This window comes from Vombatus ursinus, unplaced genomic scaffold (genome assembly GCF_900497805.2).
Source record: "Vombatus ursinus unplaced genomic scaffold, bare-nosed wombat genome assembly UNPS02014852.1, whole genome shotgun sequence".
In the NCBI taxonomy this organism is placed as follows: Eukaryota; Metazoa; Chordata; class Mammalia; order Diprotodontia; family Vombatidae; genus Vombatus; species Vombatus ursinus.
Genome location: NW_020954630.1, coordinates 13,197,183 through 13,220,420, shown reverse-complemented (window position 1 = coordinate 13,220,420; position 23,238 = coordinate 13,197,183). Strand labels below are relative to the sequence as shown.

General features: G+C 40.7%; 1 protein-coding gene across 4 annotated transcripts in view; it reads left to right on the top strand.

Moving 5' to 3' along the window:
• The first annotated feature begins 8,514 nt into the window (after positions 1-8,514).
• Positions 8,515-23,238, top strand: part of LARP4B (La ribonucleoprotein domain family member 4B) — a 161,879-nt gene continuing 147,155 nt past the window's right edge. For 3 of the 4 annotated variants that reach the window (XR_003567214.1, XM_027841048.1, XM_027841046.1), the window contains exon 1: positions 12,497-12,560. The gene's annotated coding sequence lies outside the window, so the exon portion shown is untranslated. Of the gene's footprint in view, positions 10,669-12,496; positions 12,561-23,238 lie in introns of those variants that run through there. The other variant, XM_027841047.1, reaches the window with a different exon arrangement.

Here is a 23,238-nt window from a genome sequence, read left to right as displayed (position 1 = left end):
AAAAGGGATGCAATATAAGCAGACTGCTCATTAGAAGTAGAGGCAGCAGTAGTGGAAAGTGTACTGGGCCAGAAGTCTCAAGACCTGGTTTTGATTCACGGCCTTACCAATAATAAGGGTTGACCTTGGGTAGGTCACTTTAATTTACTCAAATACTTCTTTCTGGGTCTCATTTTTATCACCTGTAAAAATGAGGCAATTTGACTTGTAAAGTCCCTTCTAGACCTACATCTTATTATCCTTTAAGTTTTGAGGAATGGAGGAGGGGAGTTCACAGCCACTGACCTATGAAGTAGGTTTGGTCATCTGATGGCTGTGGGGATGTCACCGGAGGTGGGGAAGAGAGGAGAAAAATTGTTTGGAATAGTCAAAATTGACTTGCTTAGAAATGAAACAGGGATTCCATAAGGTTATTTACAATTAAATTTACAATTGCTGTCCAATTACAGCAACAGTCCAGCTGAGGTTGTTTATTACGAATTTATTGTGGGTAAGATTGGCTAGATTTTTAAATTTTCTTCAGTCACAGAAAAAAACCCTGGAGCAGGAGTTGAAGAATTAGATGATGGGGGATAATCTTAAGAGGATTTGATGGACAGAAAAGCAAGGGATGACAGCTAAGTGGTACAATGAGTAGAGCTTTGGGCCTGGAGTCAGGAAGACCTGAGTTCAAGTATATCTGTATGACCCTGGGCAAGTCACTTACCCTCAGTTTACCTCTATTTCCTTATCTGAAAAATGAGGATAATAACACCTATATCCCAGGGTCAAAATTAAATTAAGATAAAAATTGTAAAGCACTTAACATAGTACCTGGCACATAGGGCTATATAAATGTTAGCTATTATCACTATTATTATCATTATTATTGTAGCTAGAATAACAAACATTAAAGTGGTATGCCTCATGGTGAAGGTTTGATAAAGAGGCAGATAAAGGCAAAGCAGACAAAATGAACCCAATAAGTAGATCAGGAATAGGCCAAAATGTTTTATTTTCTTCTGAAAAATGACATCAGTATTTACTTATGTTTTACATTAAAGTACAAGGAAAAGTACATTTCATTTTAAAATTACTAGAATATTTACCAAATATATGATATTCATATAGCACTTTAAGACTGGCAAAGAACTTTAGAGAAATTAGCTCATTTCATTCTCGCCAACAGCCCTGTGGCATAAATATTATCATCCTCATTTTACAGGTGAAAAAAACTGAAGCTCAAGAGAGGTTATGACTATGCTTAAGTGCCAGAGGGGGAATCTGAACCTGTGTCTTTCTCAACTCCCATTCAAGCATTTTTGCTTGTAAAATGCTGCAGTTGCATAAATTTCTTAAATTTTCGTGATATAGAACTGATGACATACAAAGATGCCCTAATAGATATATATGCTTATAAAGTTCTTAAACTGGTTTTACATTAAGATCTGCCAATTATATTCCATGAATATGCCCTAGGACAGTAATTTATAAAATTCTAACTACACTGCCCAAATAACGTTACAAGTGTATTGTCGGTGATTAGAGTGCAGGGTGAGTTTGTTAGTTGCTCCTACATTTTACCTCCCAGAACTTGTGATTTCTGTGGTTTGAGGAAACTCTCTACCAATGCAGGTTTCACCATCAATTATTATACAACTTATAGACTTGGATCTGAAATTGATTTTCCTAAAACTCAGGTCGGTGTCACTTTTTGGGATGTATGAGGTGTTCAGGGAGAACTAGCACCTCTTGAATGAGGATGAGGGCTTGCCAAGCCCTTTTCAGGGCTGTTCATCTACCTTTGGTGTCCACCTTTCACCCACTCTTACTTATGGCTCCAAGAAGCTGTAGCATGTGCAGCAGTCACATCTTGGAAAACTCTAAGCATACAGGCTTTACCAGGATGAGAATAATTGACAGGCCTCAGACCTGTTGATAAGTTAGGGGGATGGCTACCCCAAACATGTGAAGATTTTCCCTGGGGGGAATGGATGGATGAGAACAATTTTTTCTAATGGCTATGAAGGTGACTGAAACTTAAGAGTTTGGTTAGACATTGAAGATCTAAGGTCATCCACTGCATCCTGGGCCATCACCAGACATCCTATTTTTGTCTTGCCAATGGACTTCGATAACTCTGGAAGAAAGAGGCCGACAATTTTGTGCAACTCTGTCTCACTTAAATCTAATCCACACTCAAGTCAAGACATCACCTCTGATGTCACTGGTCTTCTTGGAAATGAAGGACAAACAACATCACCCCTTAAGTCTGTGAACTAATATAAACTTGTTTGGGAATTAAAACCTCCTCATGACCCAGCCTCCATCAACTTTCCTAGAGATTGTATACATGATTTCAGGCCCAGCTTACTAGCTTCAGGTTTTTCAGGTCTTCCCATTCTCCCTCTGCCCTTTGGGTGCCTTTGCACTGTCTTTTGCCATAATTGGTAAGATCTTCCTCAGACTCGGCTCAAGAGCCACTTTCTTTGGAAGGCCTTTCTTGGTCCACTTTGCTGGGTTTTCCCCTTCCCCTTATTTATACCTAGTATCTACTTTGTGTGCCTTTATAGGTACAAATGTGTTCTCTCTCCCATTAGAATGAATGCAAGTTCCCTGAAGTTAGGGAGTTTTACCTTGGTTTTAGTAAACACTGGTCTTAACTTAAGACTACCACTTAATGGGTGCTTAATAATTAACTGGTTGATTACTAAGTTGTCTGGGGCCCTATGAAGTTCACTGATTTAAGTGAATTTAAGAGCCTCATGCAGACTAGCCCTCTATCCACAATACCAAACTAACCCATATCAAATGAAAGCATAACACTGTGCTAGGCATTTAGTAGATTTATTCTCACTCTTCCTCTGATTATTTACTTATCCCATCTAAATAAAATTTAAAATTATGTAAAGAAAATCAAAGTAGTTTTCTAGCTTTAAATAACTCCCCTTTCCTCACTCTTAAAAAAGGGGGGGGGGGGGGAGGGCAGCTAGGCAGTGCAGTGGATAGAGCCTGGAGTCAGGAGGCTCTGAGTTCAATTCTGGCCTCATACACTTGACACTCACTGGCTGTGTGATCCTGGGCAAGTCTCTTAACTCCATTGCCTAGACCCCCCCCAAAAAAAAGATAATTAACTTATCAATGGTTGATCTGAGAACTGAGGGCTACTAAAATACTCTGAAGATGAGGGCTCAACATATTTTTTAAATAAGAAATTCTAGTGGGAAAGTAAAGTTTGATTTAATGTGATTAAAAAAGTGAACATATTTGTGCTAAGCATTCAGTTCAAAAGTATACAACTGAATATATACTTTCAGATACTTTATGCAGCCATTAATCTACCATATATTACATAAGATGATAAATACATGCATATATTACCTCTTGTAAAATGCAACCATCAAAAAGGAGTTTTTTTGGTTTTGGGGTTGTTTTTTGGGGTTTTTTTTTCTTGGTCTAAGATCAAGGACTTCATCAAGTCTCCATTAGAGAATTGCCTGGCGGCAATGACTTGGCTTGACTTGAATGGTTAATGACTTGATCAAGGTTATCACAATAGCAGTTACAAACCTCTTCTCTTTTCTCTCCTAGCTGCCTACACTTCCCTCAACTTTACTGCAGAGGACCTCAAATTGTATTTTACTGAGGAAAGAGACCATTCACAGTAAGCTTCTTTACCCTTTACTTGGTATTTCAAAACTCTTTAATATCATCCCCATTCCTTCCTCCTTTACTCTGGTCTCTTTCACACCAAGGCTAACTCCTCTACTTTTAACCCTTTTTATTCTGGCAGATCGTCCTTGTAATCATCTCCTTTCTCTAACTTCAGTCTTTTCTTATATACTGGCTCCTTTCCTTCTGTCTACAAACAGGCCAAAGTCTCCCCTGTCCTTTAAAACCAAAACCAAAAAACAAAATCCAAAAAAATACAACCCTCACTTGAATCTATCGTTCCCTTAAGTCATGTATCTCTTCTCTCTTTCACAGCCAAACTCCTAGAAAAGGGTGATCAGTCTCCTTGCTTCAGTTTCCTCTTTCATTCACTTGTTAAATCTTCTGTAACTCAACACTTAAATGAAGCTGCTCCTTCAAAGTTAGCAATAATTTGCTAAATCCAGCGTCCTTTTTTTGATCCTCATCTTTCTTGACTTCTCTGACCACATTTAACCTTCTAAATATTCTTTTCCCTGTCAGTTTTTAAGACAGCCTCTCTTGGTTCTCCTTTTATCTGTCTGGCTGCTCTTTCTCAATACCTCCTCAACCCCAAACTGTAGGTACACCCAAAAGATTTGTATTGGGTCCTCTTCAAATTCTCTCTCTCTCAAAAGTTCAATGACCAGCTCTAGGCAGATGACTCCCAGATCTATACATCCAGTCCTAGTTTTTCTACTGAACTCTAGTTCTGTATCACCAACTATCTTTTGGACTTTTTCAAATGGGTAATCCGTTATTATATCAAAAGCAACATTTCCAAAAAGGAACTCATTGTTTCCCTCTTCCTCCTTACTGCAACTACTCTCTTCCAAACATCTGTTTCTTATGGGGGCACAATCAGCCTTCTAGTCACTCATGGTCATAATCTTGGAGTAATCCTCAATTAATTCTCCCTCCCCCCACACATACAATAAGTTGCTCAATTCTATCTATACTATCACAATAATATCTCACAACTATCCCCTCCTATCCACTCACATACCACCACCCTAGGTCAGGTAAAATTCACCACTTGACCTCTATGCTTGACTACTGTAATAGCCCGACTGGCTTCTGCCTCAAAGTTTCTTCCCTCCCCAATTCATCTTCCACAGAGCAGCCAAAGTGATATTCCTACGCTATATCATTCCTTTCTTCTGCTCAATAAACACAGTAGCTCCCTACACCTCCAGGATCAAATGCAAACTCCTCTAATGACAGAATCCTTTGACAGAGTCCTGTACAATTCCTCCCAGATTTCCAGGCTTATTATACATTACTACCCTTCACATGCTCTATAGTTCTGCCGATAGAGCTTTCGTATGGCTTCTCACAATATTCCCTTTCTACCTTCGTGCCCAGTGCATGGAGTGTACTCCCTCTCTGGATCCACCTTCCAGAATCCCTAGGTTCCCTCAAAGCCCAGGGAGATCCACTTAGTTCATGAAGTGTTTCCTGATCAATCAGTCCTGATTGCTAGCACCTGGTCCCTAAATTGCCTAGTTTTTTGGTTTTTTTTTTTTCTGATAAGCTTGTTGGGTAAGCTCCTGGAAGGCAGTGACTATTTGATTGTTGTCCTCATGTCCTAAATGCTTAGAAGAGTGCAAATTGTAGGTGTTTAATGCTTTTTGATTGATAGTACATGTCAAAGACAAGGCTTGAGTCTAGGTTTTGCTCACTCCAAGACCAGTTCTCACTATAATGCTTCTCCTGGAGATATTAGTGTGGGCCAAGTTGAGGAAATTGAGGCAAATAAAGGTTAAGTGACTTCCTCAGGGTCACAAAGCTAGTAAATTTCTAAGGCCATAATTGAACTTAGGTCTTCTTGACTCTATTCCTAGAGCTCCATCCTACTGTGACACCAGTAACAGTGCCATCACTATGTTAAGCTCTCATCTTTTCCCATCCAAGAATTCAGTCTGTTTTCAAGCCTATGTCATTAAATCCTAAAAGTCTTAGCTTATTAATATAGTACATTTCTAGATCCTCAGGTTGTTTTTAAACTCTTCATACATGTAACATAATTATATAATCCCATTTCTATAGCATTTCAGGGATTCAAGACAATTTTAAAAACAAATGTAAATATTTCTGCCAACATGCTTGCCGTCTTACTTCTAATTTTAAATGACCAGAACAGACTCACAAAGATTTGGTGTAAAGCATCATTAACTATCACTCAAAAATGTTTTGGATATGCTGTACAGAGAGTTAGTCAGCAATCCTGAAATAAGATTTGTTGCTAAGGAATGGTTATTGAAAATAATATGGATACTGAAAACACTCTATGGATAAACTATGAATAGATGGGTAATACATGTCTAATATTTGCTATGATCACATTTAAAGATGACATTGCAAATGCTGTTAGCCTCCATAAGCATTAGCGTGGCTGAAAAGGTCATTATAATACTTTCATTAATACTTTTCTCCTGTCATGTAATATATAAGTAGCCAGTTCTTTGATTGTGGCTATAGCTAATGTGTACAACAAAGGCCCATTGTTATTTGTGTCTCCCTTTCTTGGCCTAATAGGTTCCTTGTTATTTGCTTAAAATGAGCTATTTTATCCTTGATTACTAAATCAGGTTAGTCTGTCTGGTGTTTGACTGTTTTGTTGTTCTGTTCTGAGTTAACAGAGCTTATACTGAATTGTTTATGTTCTTAATATTATCTTCTGTACCTTTGGTGCCAAATAAAACACTCGGTAAAATATATAATTCACCTAGACACTTAAGAGGCAGGTAAATGATAATGGCAAGTTCTTCAGGTCCCTAGGTAAAGTCTATACCTTGGTTTGAACTTACTTTAGTGCTGTCACCATAAATCTGAGAGAGTAAAGAAATGAATGGAGAAAGTAGTAGCTGAGAAGCCAAAGAGAAAGGAATCTTTCTGTACCTTTAAAAACAAAGCCTCCTTGGGGAAGGCTTCCAATGACTTCACCTCTAAATTATCTCATTTCTATAGGTGTCATAATGTGTAATACAAAATGGAATAATTTCATTTGCTGGTCTATTGCGGGTGACCCAGGAGTTAACAGCTTCTCGGGGTGGGGCTAAAGATGGATTTACTCTAACTGCCTTGTTCCTCTGGTTTTTCTGAGGCCTCTTTCTTCTGTTGCTTTTCACCCCTGGTGAACTACATTCTCTATTCCTTAAATGACTTGAACTTGGCTCTGAATTTATCTCCCTTTTGAAAGGAAAGGCATGACGGTTTTTCAATACAGGATTGTGTAGTGGGAGCAACAGCAATGGTATATTGGAATGTGTGTCATCATACTTGGATTTACAACCCTGCTTTGAGGGCTACAATCTGAGTTACCACGGGCAACATACTTTTCATCTCTCCACCTGTTTTCGTCACCTGAGAGGGCTGGACTAGACAATTTCTATAAGTATATGATTTACAACCTAAACCCCTTCCCTTTGTTAGCCATTCTAGGTGTTGTCACAGAATATATAATTAACATACTGTTCATATATGTATTTTTTTTTAGCTATTAAACCTAACAGTATGAGAGCTTCACCCAATACAGGGTGTTCTAAAAGTTCTTATGTAGTTTAACACTAGTCTTAAAACTGCAGTAGGACTTTTGGGGCATACTATGTAGTTTGTTTTTTTTTTTATATGAGGCAATTGGGGTTAAGTGACTTGCCTAGAATCACACAGCTAGTAAGTGTTATGTGTCTGAGGCTGCATTTGAACTCAGGTCCTCCTGACTTAAGGCTAGTGCTCTATCCACTGTACCACCTAGCTGCCCCAATACTATGTAGTTTTGATATTGTTTAACCACACTCTATGGCCTTGGTCTGTTGTTAAGGATGATTTGGGTCCAATGCCTAATGCGATAAAAACCATCCACTTTACTCCTCTCCATAAGGTAAAAACAGCTGTTTTAACTTCATTTTGAAGAAGCTCTGAAAAACAGTGCTAGGCACATAGGTACCTGTACTGAAATGAACTGTTTGACTTGATTTTAATATTAGAAGAGATCTAAATGGGGTGTCTTAATGATTATATGTTACAACACGCACATACAGTATAATACCAAAATAGTCACTACTAGAATAATTCCTACTCTGTAACATTATATCACAGAAAATGAACTGGGGCAAAAAGAGACCCAGAAACATGTAACTGTACAAATGACACTCTGTAATACTAAAAGTAAAAGGTTAAATATTTGCATAAGTTTCTGTGATGAGATTCTACAATATGTAGTGTAGTATCTCATTTGTTCTAACATATTTTGTGTTTGATTTCACTAGATCCAAAATCACCTTCCTATTTATGTTGTATTTTCTTACATTTCATCTACAATTCTTCAGTGTGAAATCTACAATTTCACAGGTTTGGGTATTTTTCCACCAAAGAAGATTCCAATTCCACTATGCCTTAGTGGATTGTCTTAAAGAAATGTAGTAAAATGAAATGTAGTAAAAGAAATGTAGTAAAAAAAATCCATGATTTATAAATTCTAATAGTGATTGGCCACAGGGCAAATTTGATGATTAGCCTTGAATTTAACTAGGTTGGTGCTCCAACAACAGACATCATTAGGTGGATATATGAAACTTTGCCAGGTTTGGAAGTCTGTGGTCTGTAGTTTAGCCTTGGAGATTCCAGGGTCACTGTCACACCATCTTAAGAGACATTATAGTTGTTCAATTGCCTTCGTTGTTGTGCTCAACTCTTTGAGGTCTCATTTGGGGTTTTCTTGACAAAGGTAATGGAGTGATTTGCCATTTCCTTCTCCAATTCTATTTTCCAGATGAGGAAACTGAGGTGCTTTCCCTAGGGTCACAAAGCTTGTGTCTAAGGCCAGATTTGGACACTGGGAAGATGAATCTTCCTGACTCCAGGTGGGGCACCTTGTCCATTGGGTCACCTAGCTGCCCCCATGAGACATCACAGTAGGTCCTTAAAGGAGACTCTCCCTTGCTTCAAATGATACATCCCATTACCTCAAAAGAAGCCGATTTCCTCCTATGTTCAGGGATTGCCTGGTTCCTATGCCAAATCAACTCTATGCTTAGGTCCTTGCAAAACATACATTACTAAAATAATAGTTATAAAGGTATGTGAAAGGTATACAATGATACATAAATGCAAGTAATTTTTTTTAATCTTGAATTGTGATGAAGCCTGTCACTACAGTTAGTATATCTCTACGTAATTCTAACACAGTGAGTTACTTGTCGAAACCAGAGCCGCTTTGCTGCCTCTCTGAGTGTAGGGGTGGGGCCATGAATTTGAAATCTCATGGTAAGGAGAGACTTCGCTTCACTCTTCTTTCTCACCAGGCTGCATTACCTTGGGACTTTGCTACCATGCCCCATGTTGGGTACCTTCTCATCCCCTCTTTCAGCTTCCTTTTGTGTGTTGTATTCTATTAGATTGCATGCTTCTTGAGGGCAGACTGTCTTTTTTTATTTTTGAATCTCCAGTGCTTAGCACAGTGTCTAGTACCTAGTAGGCACTTAATGTTTTTTGACCATTGACTAGTTCTGCCAGCAAAAATTTCTGAGTAATGGGGATAATGCCCTCCCAATGAATTTCCCAAGGTATGGGATAAGGCAAGAGAGAAAATGCAATATAAACATGGGAGATGTTAGGGAAGAGAAAATAATGTACCTCTTATCAGAGAAAGTTCTGGGTGGTAGCAATATTGTCAAAGCACTCCTACAAAGAAAAGCCTGATGCTAAAAATATACCACTGACCCCATCTCTCTGTGCAGGACGTGACAGTGTATTTATTGTGTAGTTAGTATTGTGTTCTTAGGAAACAAAAAATATTTTAATACTTTGGTCTTGATTATTTGTGTTTTAAAATTTTTTGAAAGAGGTAATACCTATCTGAAAAACTACTCGTTAGTTGGATGACTAGACTTGCCTTTTGACCACTCACCTGCCCATTAACTCCTCTGTAGTAATGCCTTTGTAGAAGATAAAAAGGTTAAAAAATTTACCTGTTTAGGACCTGAAGCTGAAATTTTAACAGTATCAATACACAGAGTTTTGTATAAAGAGTAAGCTATCAGGTAGTTTGCCCTGGTTTACAATTTGACAGGCTAAAAGTAGAGGCAACCAAAGCAGGGACACTTGGGCAGGGCAGTAAGACTGGCAAACTCTTTTCAGAAGTTTCAATCCTTCATCATTGCCGTCTAGTAATGTTATTTTTGTGAATATGCTTTTCCTCTTCTAACAGTTATCAAAATCAAGACTACTCTTTATAGTTGAAAAGAATCAAAAGGAATGCATAACTTAATCTAAATTTTTTTTGGCCAAGGCCTGTGATGATTACAACGGTGACCCTTTACACAGTTCAATTCAACAAGCGCTCGAGCAAGCCCAAGGACAAGGTCTAAAAGCTTTATCTTCTAAGGATTAGTAGGATTGTTAAAATGTGAAATAGGGGTTTCAGAACTGTATTCCGAAGATTCACAAGTGTGGTTGAAAAGGAATCTTCGAGATCTAGTTTTTTTTCAGAGGGAACAAACTTTTTTGTAGAACGCCTTAGTGTCATAAAAAGATTGGTGGACGGAAGCCGTAGCTGATCCGGAGCCCTTCACCTCTCTAGGCTTCAGTTTCCTTAACTGTAAAATAAGGATGAATTAGACGGTTCGTAAAATCCTTTCCACTGCCACGGTCTAAAACTGTATGTCTCAAGTCCTTAGACTGCTCCATAAAAATACTGCAACGAACAATAAGGAAACCAGGTGTAAAGCCTAAACTAGGAAACCGAACATACTTGCCTTTTTAAGAAATTTTGCTTCTCTGGAAAACCATTGGATATGCTGTGTTTGAGAGCAAGGGGACTCCGCTGAAGATGTGTTCGAATTCCCTAGAGCGAGTCTCTAACTTTTTCATTTTAGGTGAGTTTAGAGTGCTCCACCCCTTGTATCACATTACTGCTCCAAAACGGAAGAAATTGTGGCAGACTCCTCGGCTTCTTGGGAAGGGAAGAGCCATATGACAACTTTCTTTTGGGAACAGGTAACTGGGGGTCTGGAGAGGCAGAGAGGCAATGAGGTGTTTAGGTCCAGGGCAGAGGGATAAGCAGGAACTGACAATTCAGTATAAAAGGGTTATCGAGGGAGAATAATAGGCATAGTTTTAAAGAACTGCTTATAGAGTCAATAGCAAACAGCTGTTCTGAGCCCAACAGCATTCTATGTAATTCCCTTCCAACTTCTCAGTCTCTTCCGATTCACAACCTGGTTCAGAAATACTGGATTAACAAGATGGAGAGAGATTATATGGCTGTATAAAGGGAATTATTTTATCAGCAGACTGGCCTACAGATTTCGCAGGCATTAAGAGATGAGGGCCTAATTGTTTCTGGGGTCTACTTGAGTCGCAAAAAACTAAGCCGTGGCTGGGTGGCCGAAAGAAGGAATGCATGTCCGCTCACTTGCAAAGGAATCCTAGGTAACCGAGCGGTCAGACCTCAGAGAGGACAATTCTTTACCCTGGAACCTCCTCAGCGTGCAAAGCAACCACGCTTAGGAACCAGGAACAAATTGGCTGGGCTGCGCAAACCGCAAAGGGGCCAAGCCAGGGCCGAGCGCTTGGGCCATAGAAAACGCGTTTCCCCCAGGGCCGCCCCAGGTTGCCTCCACAGGACTTCTGGCCGGCTGCAGACCCCCTCCCCCGCCGGGGTGCGTACGCTTCCCGGCTCCTCCTCGGTGAAAAGCGGCCTGGCAGGGGTCCAGAAGAGCTGCCGTCTTCTTCGGCTGCCTCTCCCGTCTTCGGGGCCCCCAGCCCTGCTGGCCGATCCAGGGGGCACAGATTGTGTCCGGACCAGCCGGGCCAGCACGCGGAGTCCGCCCCGCTACTTCAAGAGTTTTTAAACGTGTCGAGACCGCGGGGGAAACCACCGGGGCCAGCGCTTTCTGTTTCCGGTCGGCCGCTAGGGTGGTCTCGAACTTGGGGTTGCCCATGACGCCGGCTTCCTCTTTTCCTAAGAAACGGGGCCAGCCGTCACCGGAGGAAGTTTCCCTCCCAGCCGCAGCTGCAGCCATCGCCGTCGCCGCCGAAGCCTTCCAGCCCCCGCAACGGTCGCTACGAGAGCCTAGAGTGGCTACCAGCCGCCACGTGCGCGCCGCGCCAGCAGACGCGCGGAGAGGACGGTGCGGGGGAGGGGAGGCGCGGCTAGTGGAAAGCAGATCAGCCCCGGTGGGGGGACGGGGTGGGACTCAGCAACTAATTCGCCGCTAGCCTTAGGGGCCGCTCGTCGGCGGCATGCGGACCTGCTCCAATCAGAAGCGCCGGCCTGGGGGTGCGCGCGGAGTACCAGAATGGACTCGGCTGTGGGGAGGGGGCGGGGAAGGGAGGGAGAGCAGGTCCTCCAATGGGCGAGCCGCCTCGCGCTTGACGTGAGGCTCTCCCGGCTTCCGAGACCGCCAGTCTCTGGGTCTGGGTGGGTAAATTCGAAAGGAGGAGTGGGGAAGGGAAAGTGGGAGGGACTTCCGCCCGGGTCCCGGAAGTGGGGGGCTGTGGGTTCTCATGCGAACGGGAAGGAGCGTTGGAGATTTGGAGTCTCGAGGTTGAGACATTTTCGGGCCTGAAAGGGGAAGCGTCCGCTGTCGCCGCCGCCGCCGCTGCAGCCGCCCAGCCCGCGCCGCTCCCCACCCCACCCTCCCCCTCCTTCCCGGCGCCCGCCCGCTCCGCCTCTTCCTTCCCCCTTCCCTTCCCCTCTCCTCCCCCCAACCGGGTCCCCGCGTGTGGTGCGGTCGCTGGGAGCAGCCGGGGCTGCGGCGGAGGCGCCCGTGGCCGGGGTCGGGCGGCGGCGGCGGTATTCGCAGGAGCAGCGGCGGCGGCGGCGGCGGCGGCGGCAGTAGCAGCCCGAGCCGGATCCGGAGCTGGAGCGGCGGCGGCTGTGACAGGTGAGAGCCGAGCCCGAGAGCTTTTCGGCGCTCTCTCCTTTCCGACGCGGGAGTTCGCGTATGTCTCCTCCTTCTGTCGGGGCTGCCCCGGGGCCGGGCGGGGGGGTGGGGTGGGCCGGGAGCCCCCGGGGCCAGGGTGGGGACCTGCCCTCCTCTAGCTCGGACCCGCCGCCGCCCGTCTCGCTCCTGTCACCGGAGCCGCCATCTTCCCGCCGGAGGCTGCTCTCTGGGCCCCGGTCGGGCCGGCTGCTTGGTTTTGCGGGCGGTTCCCTTGGGTGAACGGGTCCCCCGGGGCCGGGCCCAGGGGCGTGCGGCGGCCCCTGCCCCTTCACCACACTCCCCCGCTAGTACTCCGCGACCCTCGCACCCGGATCCCCGACTTTCCCTGCATCCCCGGGAGTACCGAGTCGCGGGGAACCGGACCCCCCCGGAGTGCGTCTGTGTTTGGGCCCTAACCATGGTTCCAGCCCCCGGGAACCCCCGGGGCCGGGAAGCCATGTGGCCGCCGACGTTCCGGGGCGCTCTCCCTCCGGGCCCCCGGGGGCGGCGGCCGGCCGAGTCCGCGCTGTGTCAGCTTCTCCCAGACCTGCAGTGCGGCGGGCCGTGCCCTCCCCTCCCCTCCCCTCGGGCGCTTCCCGTCCGCCCCTCCGAGAAGTTGAGTGCCCGGCCCCCTGGCCCTGGCCGGCGGAGCGCAGCGCTTCGGGAGCTCATGTAACGTTCTGGTCCTTGAGTCCTGGGAGGGCTTGGGCGGGGGGAGGGGGTCCTCCAGCTGCGGACGCCTCTGAGCGGGGTGGGGGTGGGGGGCTCTAATTAGGGCCCGCCGCTGGTGCTCGGCGGCTGCTGCCTCCGAGGACGGGGGAACCCCGCGCTTCTGCCGAGGCTCGAAATGGTGTCGCGCATCCAGGGACAGACGGATCGGGAATTTCTGCCCGACTGGTTCTGTTGGCGGAAGTGGAACCCAGTAATTTTCTTCGTTATCCTGGCAGCTGGGCAGTGGTGTCGCATCGCCGTCTTAGTGGAGTTGTTGAATGGGAAGGAGGTGATCACGCTGGCCGCGTCCGGTTGAAATGTGTGTGGGAAGATGTTTTCTCCCCAAGAATGTGTTGCTTTGTAACTCCTAAGTGCTTTAGGGTTCCAAAGTAGTTCTGAAGTGTAATTTGGAAATTTCATAACGACACTGTAAAAAGTTTGTGACAAGCAGAACTGTCAGTATGTGTTTTTCGTAATTAAGAAGTGGGGTAAACTTAAGAAGTTAAAATAAAGTGACCTTATTTTTCCTTTGTGCAAGATCTTTGTCCTTTGGTTTCAGCTTTGTTGAGGGATTTCTATTAGGATGTAACTTTATGATGCCATTTAAAAAGTTTTCTTTAACTTTTAAAGGCAGCAAGTTTGAGGTGAACTTTGCATGGGTACTTTTAAGTGGCAGTAAGACAGCAGAAAGAAGTTCATTTTTCTTTGAGAAGTCACTGTGAGTGTGATCAGTTTCCATACTGTTGCCAGTCCCTTCCTTGAGTCTCATTCTTACCAATCAACTTAATTTCAAAATGTGATACAACAGGACCTCAAACTGTTTCATATATTCTTCAGTAACGGTCTTCCTTTCCTTCTCCCTCCAATATTTGTATACTTATATATAACATGTAACTTGAATTACTTTATCCTTGTTTTATGATGTGTATAGATACAAGGCTTCCTGGAATGTATTTCTACCAAGACAGAGCTATACTGAAGACTTAAAAATTTTTGTTTGGTTAAGATGTAAATAACTGTGGCTTTCCTTTGAATAGTTGATCTTCTCTTGGTTTTATTTGCTTGTAAGGTATACCATACTTAACTACTAATCTGTGTCAACTTTATTTGAAATTTGTCTTTAAAAAATCAAGCTGAAATGGCCACCTTTTTGATTAATGTTACATGTTAGTTGCTGAAGTTTATATTGGCCATAAGTGACAGTTAGAAGTTAGAAAAAAACTTTTCCTAGTTATTTACTTAATGAAACCATGTAGTATCATAGGGTTTAGAGCTGTAAGGGACTTGAGAAATTATCTAATGTAACTTCTTTTTGCAGATGAAAGAACAGAGCCCCAGAGAGGTTCTTGCCTGAGGGTCATACTGCTACTAAGTGGCACAGCTCAAATTTGAACTTGGCTCTTCTCACTCAAAATCTGTTTTAACTCAAGACCAAAATAAAATCCCCCATCCTCAAATATTTAAGTGACCTCCCCAATATTGTTTCTGATTTTTGTTGTTAATTGCTGTAAATGGAAATTTTATAATGTATTCATTCTAAGGTATACTTAGTATTGTATAGAACTTTTCACTTTTCCTATGAAAAGCTTGCTAGAGAGATCTGTTATATTCCATTTTATTGACCAAGAAGGCAGCTCTCATTCTGGTATTTTGTTCAGGGTCATAAGTACATTAGAATGGTGAAAAACACAGCAGTTTAGGTACAAATCTCCTGAGTTTCATACTGTGTCCATTATATTGGGTGAAGATGATGACCCTTTGAAGCTTTGAAAAGCACACACATATAACTGGAAAACAATTAAAATACCATTTATTATCATCCTTCTTTGAACATAAATACTCCATAATCTAACTTGAGCAAATATGTTTTATGATAAAATAGATGTTTTAAATATGACCCTATGGTTCACTTTGTGATTGTTTTGCTGGTTGTTTCTTTGAAGTTTGAAAATTATCTTAGCTTTCTAGCTGCAAGATAATTTCAAGGGGATTTAGTCAGTCAATAATAAATTTTTATTAAGGACCTGTTATGGGCTAGGCACTGTGCTTAGTGCTGGGGTTACCAAGAGAGGTAAAAGACTGTCCCAGTCTTCAAAGAGCTCTCAAACTGGTTCGGGAGCCAACAAATACCTACAAACAAGCTACATACAGGAAAAATAGTAATTAATTAAAAGAGGAAAGGCACTAGAATTAATAGGGGTGTTGAGTAAGGCTTCTTACAGAAGGAGCGGTTTTAGTTGGGACTTGAAGGAAGCCTGGAAGGTCTCCTCTGTAGGTACAGATGAAGAGGGAGAGCACTCCAGGCATAGTAGGGACAGCCAGAGAAAATGCAACTCAGCACTGCCCCTCCCTCCCTCCCTCCCTCCCTCCCTCCCTCCAGGAAAGATGGAATTTCTTGTTCCAAAGAACGTCCAGGAGGTCTTTGTCATTGGATTGAAGAATGTGTGGCAGGTTGTAAGGTGTAAAAAGACTGGAAGGGGGGAGGGGTTGGTTAAAATTGGCTTTGAACACTAAAATGAGGGTTTTGTATTTGATCCTAGAGGCAGTAGGGAGCCACTGGAGTTTGAGTGCGGGGTGCTGGCGTCCCTGTAGGAAGGCAAATCTTCCCTACAGGAAAATCACTTTGCTGGTTGAATGAAAGTTGAACTGGAGAGAGTTGAGGCAGTTGGAACCACTAGCAGGTTATTGGGATAATGCAAGCATAAATTTACGATTTAGTTAATTTAAGTTCTTTTGTCTTATCCTTATCATATTGAAAGTCTTTTATTTCTTTCCACTTGTTGAAGGTAAAATGATGAAATAAACATTTTAATATTTCTTGTTGAAGGTAAACCTGTATGAAGTGCAGCAAAAATATTTAAGTGTTTGGCTTAGACTCAGTTCTGTTTAAAACTTAACTATTTCTTCAATATTTTTCCCCTGAATTAGAAACTCACAGTGCTTGAGTCAAATACTTCTGTGCTGGCCAAACTTATAAAAGTGATAACTTTACCACAGTTTAACATTTTGGAGACTCAGTTGCTGTTGGTGTTGGTTTTTGTCAAAAAGTACTTTTGGCCTGTTGAATTTGCCCAGTAGAAGGCAAGTTCCTTCAGAGAAAAGACTTTTTCTTTTTTGGGGTGGGGTGGGGTGGGGTAGAAGGGGCCCAGTGGAGTCCTTGTATCCCTTTTGACCTGCCTTGTGCCTTATCCTTTACCAGGGCTTAATAAATGTTGATTTAAGTGAAATTAATCTGCGTTTCCCTTGGGCCTCCTGATTAGGAGTTGATTATTGGCTAAAGGAAATGCCTAAGGGGCCTAGTGTTAGAAGATTGGGGAGGGAACGTATTCTTAAATTGAGTGGTGGGAATCATGCTTAATATACTATTTTTATTTAACATTCAAGCAGTAATTTATTTCTGATTTATTAGTTTTTGTTTTATAAAACAAATTTAAAAAATAGTTTCATTACTCTTGTCCTCTTAATTCCCTTATAACCTTTCTCAGATGATCTAAGGCCCATTCCAGATATAAATCTTAGGTCTTTTCACTCTTTTGGGTGGCACAGACTGTTGCTGTTCTTTTTTTAAACTTGCCTTCATTGTTTGCAGTTGTGATGTGACACAATTTCATTTCTTCCTGTATATATATTGTTCTTTCTGCACTGTTAACATCTCCTGCCTCTAATTCCTGAAACTCATACTAGAATTTAAGCTTCATAAAACAAGATGGGCTCATACTTTGCTGAAGGTATTTGAAGTTTTGCTGATGCTCTTTTAAGATTTACTCAGTTATTTTATTTTATAACAAAAAAATAGTTAATTTGTGTTTTGTTTTCACAATGGCAACCTTGCTAGGTTCTCCCAAGTTAATTTTAGAATAGTTGTTTTTGGTTCTTAGAGCTATCCCTTGATTTAAAAAAAACCCATGATTTTATTTGGGTGGTGATGGAAAAAAGTCACGTACTCAGCAGTCCAATACTTTCTTTTTGCAAAGGATTGATTTTTGTGTTGATAATTATAGTTGATTCAGTTTGGAAAACATTTTTACCAAAAAAATTATTCTTGTGGGGTGCTTTTATGAGGGGAGAGGAAAAGGAGGTTGATAGAATTTTTCATAAATTGATAAATGAGAGGGTAAAGTAAATTTTATATTAAATTATATTATGTAATTATATTATCACTTTATATTAAACCTAGATTTCCTTGAAATAGAATGTTCATTTACAGCAGTCCAGGAAGACATAAAACACTTGTAGAGGTATAGATTATAGGAGTTGACAATTAAAAAAACAGCATTTTTCCTTGAGCCTTTTTTTTTTTTTTGGAATGGCTACATTGCAGTTTTCTCCTGTGTCACCTTTAGAACAGTGGTTTGTAGTTTAGATTATATACTTGTCCTTCACTTATAAAATAAAAAAATCTATGTTCACTCTAAGGGACTTGAAATCATTTTCATTCCAAAAAGATTTCATTGTAAGGAAGTCCACATCTTCTAATTAATGTAAAATGATTGAGTTAAGGCACACCTTTTCAGGAACACATTCATTGCAGTATATCCCTGTTGTCAAACATTATTTCAGAACAGACACAGTAGGTGCATTCAAGAATCAGTTAGAAACGATAGAAATTAAAGTGGTATGTTGGGAAAGCTCATAAAGTAGAGGAAAAGATAAGAGGGATGAAAAAGGAATGTTTCTTAGAATATTAGACTTCAGAACTTTTATACCTGAATCTTCTTAGTTCCTTGTATATTTAAAGTTCCATAGACCAAAGTTCTGGGGTACAGGTTCTGACGTCTGGCCCACAGATGCTCCTATGAGGTTGGACCTGGACTACGTGACCTCCGTGTTCTATTTAAGATCTTTATTATCCTTTGACCGGGGAGCTAAAGACCACATTATACAGGAAGCCCCTTCAGAGTTTTCACATTTCTGGGTTCAAATGCATTAAGAGAGAGAAATGATAACTTGATTTTTTTTTCCTGGTATTCACAATGTGCCTAAATTTCAGCTAAACAAATACTAGAATTAACTTAATGTGCAAAAGGTCCTGTGTGAGATGAATGATAAAAGACTAAGTAAAGACACAGTTGTTATTCTCATGGAACTTATAATTGGCAAGGGAGGAGGAGGTTAGGAGTTGCCATTGTTATTTGTTTGCCTAAATGCCATGGGCTCCAGAATAGGGAGAATATCTACATTTAATTGGATCAATGAGAAGGCTTCATGGAGAGAGTGATACTTGGTTTTTGAAGGATGGGTAGGAATTTGACAGAGATGTAGGCAAGATCATTTCAGGCAGATGGGACAGCATAAGAAAAGGTCTAAAATCTTAAGACATAGAAAGTGCATTGTTTTCTTTAGGGAATCACTTCTGTTTGTACTCAGCTGAAAATCTTCCATCAGGCGGGTAAATCTTTGGCAGGTATGTCTCTCCTTGTTTTATGCCTCACTTGGTATTAATAAGATGACAGTCAAATAGTTATCTCTGTTACTATCCTCTTTGTATGAGTGTAACATATACAGCAGACACTTAGTTGGAGGGGGGAACCTTTAAGGCAGCATTTTGCTATACCGAATCGAATACTTTTTAAAAATCGTCTGTAAACAAGCACAGAGATATTGTATTCTGTACCCTTTTCAGTCAATTCTGTGATTGTAAAGATGCGATCTGTTGTAGAATCTTTTGTAAAAGCATGCCTGTTCCATTTTCATACTTTCTTCAAGGATGCTGTCGATATGTTTATAGATTATTTTCATAAAGGTTTTATAACAATAAGAAAAGCATGGATAGTTATGGATATTTTCTTGGTCACTTTTTTTCTCTCCCACTGATAATAAAGGTTTTTGATATTTTTTTTTCCAAGTCTTCCAAGTTTTTTTATTCTCCCTTTCCCCATTTTCCTTCCATTGTCTCCAAAACATTGCACAGCTTTCTAAGTGAGATCCATAAACACTCAATACTCAACATGTAAGAAAGACTAGTAGATGAGGAATGCAGTGGGATGGACAACTCATAAAATTGATCCATCAGTACACATAACTTGGACAAATGCCAATGGATAAGGAACTGCACTTCCATCTGAATAGGAGAAAGGGAGTAGGCTGTATTGCCTTTGGGAAAATTGTGTAGTGTTTTTAAATGATACACTTCTTGAAACATGTGTAGTGCTTTTATTTTTATTTTTATTTTTTGGTTTTTATTTTTATTTTTTTGCTTTTTGGCTAGGCAGTCAGGGTTAAGCTGTGTGACTTGCCCAGGGTCACGCAGCTAGTAAGTGTCAAGTGTCTGAGGCCGGATTTGAACTCAGGTCCTCCCGACTCCAAGGCCAGAGCTCTATCTACTGAGCCACCTAGCTGCCACCTAGCTGCCCCCTTGTGTAGTGCTTTTAAGTGACCTACTTCTTTTTTTCCTTAATAGTATTTTTTCTCCCAATTACATGTGAAGATGGTTGTCAGCATTCATTTTTGTAAAGTTTTGAGTTCCAAGTTTTTCTCTTCCCTTGCCCCCTTCCCCAAGACAGCAGGCAATCTGATATAGGTTATACATGTACAATTATGTTAAACATATTAAATGACACGCTTCTTGAAGCAAAAATCTGCCATTTTAGCTTATGGGGTTTTTTTTGTTGTTTGTTTTTTGTCTAGGAAGTGGGGTTAAGTGACTTGCCCAGGGTCACACAACTATTAAGTGTCAAGTGTCCGAGGCTGCATTTGAACTCAGGTCCTCCTGACTCCAGGGCCGGTACTTTATCCACTGCACCACCTAGCTGTCCCTGCTTATGGTATTTTTTGTGATGCTGCTTGGCTGTTAGTCATGGAATACCACAGTATTGAAAGAACTAAATATCCAGGACACCTGGAGAGCAATACAATAAGTAGGTGGTGGCTGTGAAGTGAGGTACAGCAACATATTACTAACCAGGAGAGATAAGGGATGCTGTCAGTTATATAACTGGAAAAAAATGTGGGTCAATCATGTCATGAAGGCAAGGGGCAATTTATTGATAATCTGCAAGTTTACTGTTTATTGTGTGATAATCAATCCTTTCACTAGTTAACAGGAGAATATTATTATACTTCTTGTGTTTTTTTATTTCTTCTTTTTTTGGTTTGGTGAGGCAGTTGAGGTTAAGTGACTTGCCCAGGGTCAAACGGTAAGTATCAAGTGTCTGAGGCTGGATTTGAACTCAGGTCCGCCTGACTGCAAGGCAGGAGCTCTATCCACTATGTCACTCAGCTGACTTTTTGTATTTTTTAATGATTTTTTCACTTGTTTCCTTGAGCTATGATCACAAATCATATGTGCATTTTTAAAAAAGCGTTTAATATTATTTAGGGGAATATTCTGCATTTGACTTAGGGTTAGAAGATAAAATATACTATTTTTTTTTTCTTGGTAAGGCAGTTGGGGTTAAGTGACTTGCCCAGAGTCACACAGCTAGTAAGTGTTATGTGTCTGAGGCTGGATTTGAACTCTTGACTCCAAAGCCAGTGCTCTATCCACTGGACCATCTAGCTGCCCCTAAAATATACTTTTAATATCAACAGTTTGAAATTTGAAATTTTCAAGGAAAGCTAGAAGTCTCTAGTTATATGGAAAGCAAACAGCATTTTCTGTTGTGTTTATTTAGATACAGTTGATAAGGCAAAACATTGCACACAAAATAGACAGCTTTTAAAAAAACAAGGACCTAATTTGCTGTGTTTTAGTAGCCATCTAGTTGGCTGCTGCATAAACATCTCTTATGGGGAAATTTAGTTGGAAAATCTGTTGGGGACAATATTTCACTAGAATTAATTTGTCTCAAATCCTTCTTTGACTAGTGTTGATGTTGGCTCTTATACTGTAATGTTAGGTTGCTGCACTGCAAGCATTAACATTGTACAATCAATTGATGAATCAGTAGGAGGACAGTGTTCAAAAGTAGGCTGTTTGCTTATACTTTTTACTAGAAATCCTTGTGTTTAATTATCTCACAAACATTTAATTATATCATTTATAAAAATTGGAAGGGAAACAATGAAGACTAAATTGTCTTAAATTACTAAAACAAGTTAATAGTGTTGGTAGAAAATTTATAAATAATTTAATGGTTTAGAGCAATATGTGCTAATTTGTGCCATTTCTGTGTGTAGCTTTCTGTGTGCTGAAATTAATTTACTTGGGTACAATTCACTAGTCAGAATGGCACAAATATTATACATATAAGAAAATAAGAAATAAAAAAATAGAATTGTCAAAGGGTAAGAATATTTAGACAGGTAAACTTAGTCTCAGTGGTCTGACTACATTTCAGTTTTTGCTTTCAAGTGCTTTGTTTCTTAAATGACAACAGGTGGGTAGCCCCACAGTTTTAATAACTTTAAGTCTTAGCAAGAGAGACTTTATTTTCCAGCCATGATATCCATTTGGATTTATCTATAGAAAAAATTTCAAATTTGACATGAGGAAATTATGTTTCAAGCATTATTGTGGCAATTTTTCTGTAAGTGCAGCTGAGTCTGTGGTATTTCATCAGCTTCTGGCTCATCATTTTTAGGTGGTACCTAGATTATTATAGCATTGTGTTTCCACAACTCCTGGAATGAGGTCGTGTACATTAATGACTTTTCATAGTGAGAGACAGAAAGGAGCTGGACCACCTGCTCAAAGGATAGACTTATTTGTGGGAAGGTTTTGGAGAAAGTCTTGATTTTTTTTTTTTTATGTATTAATATTTTTTAACTACATCTAACTTAAATTCATTTACCTGTATAAGTGTCTTTTTTTTGGTACTAGTTTTATGTATCTTGGATTATTTTGGCTATAGCCTACTTTCTGACATTTAAAATTTTGTTGATGCTTTACACTGTCTTTTTTAAAATAAAAACTTTTCTGATTCTGGCTTTTTGTTAACTGATATTGTTCTGTCTCAGAGTAAAGGGGCTTTTAGATTAGTGATGGTGCGGTTAGATACACTAAAAGAAAGTCTAAAGATATTGTGATTTTATGGCTGTGTAAATAGAATGCTAGAGAAATTAAGTGACATGGCCAGGCCCACCCAGTTAGTACAAGAGCCAGATGAAAACTCATGTATTCATATTTACTGAAGTGGTACAGTGGATTATGAAACTTATTTAGGATCTCTTTCTGTCACTCTTTCCTTTATTTTATTGTTGCTTTTTAAAACTGAAGTCACTTCCCAATACCCCACTTTCCTCTTCTAAAACCCTTCTTTGTAACAAAGAAGTATCATTAGGTAAAACACCATCACTGACAGCATAAGCCGGAATGGTTTGACCAATTCATAACTCGCTGTCCATCAGTGTACCAGACTTTTTGCAGCCCCTCTGACATTTACTATTTTTGTCTTTTGCCGTCTTTGCCCATCTGATAAATGTGAGAATTAAAGTATTTGAGTTGTTTTAATTTGCATTTCTTTTATTAGTCATATTAAGCATTCTTTCTGATGGTTGTTGATTGCATTTGTTGTGTTTTTGCCAAATGCTTGTTCCTTTCATTTGCTCACTTAATTATCAATTGGAGAATGGCTCTTTCTAGTTTATATTTGTACTACTTTTCTATATGTCTTGGATTTTTCTTTTTCCTAGACCTGTGATTTCATTGTCATATGGAGTTCTAATAGGGAAATTCTCTTTCCCAGTGTAGTTTGGCCCTTGTTCTACAGCTTATAGTCCTAGAGTTGCCCAGAACATAGAGAGTTTATGTGACTTAGCCAGGATGACTTTTTAGGACTTTATTTTGTTCAATTAGTGAAAATCAATTTTCTCTGTCCCCCACCAACATCTGCCCTTTAATTGAAAAAGAAAGAAAAACAAAAGGCTTTAAACATAGTCAACCAAAAAATTTCAGGATATGTCATTTTTGCTTTCTGGGTCTACCTGTATGTTAGGACAGGTAGCATGTTTCATCGTAAGTCCTCAGGAATTGTAGTGGGTCATTGTG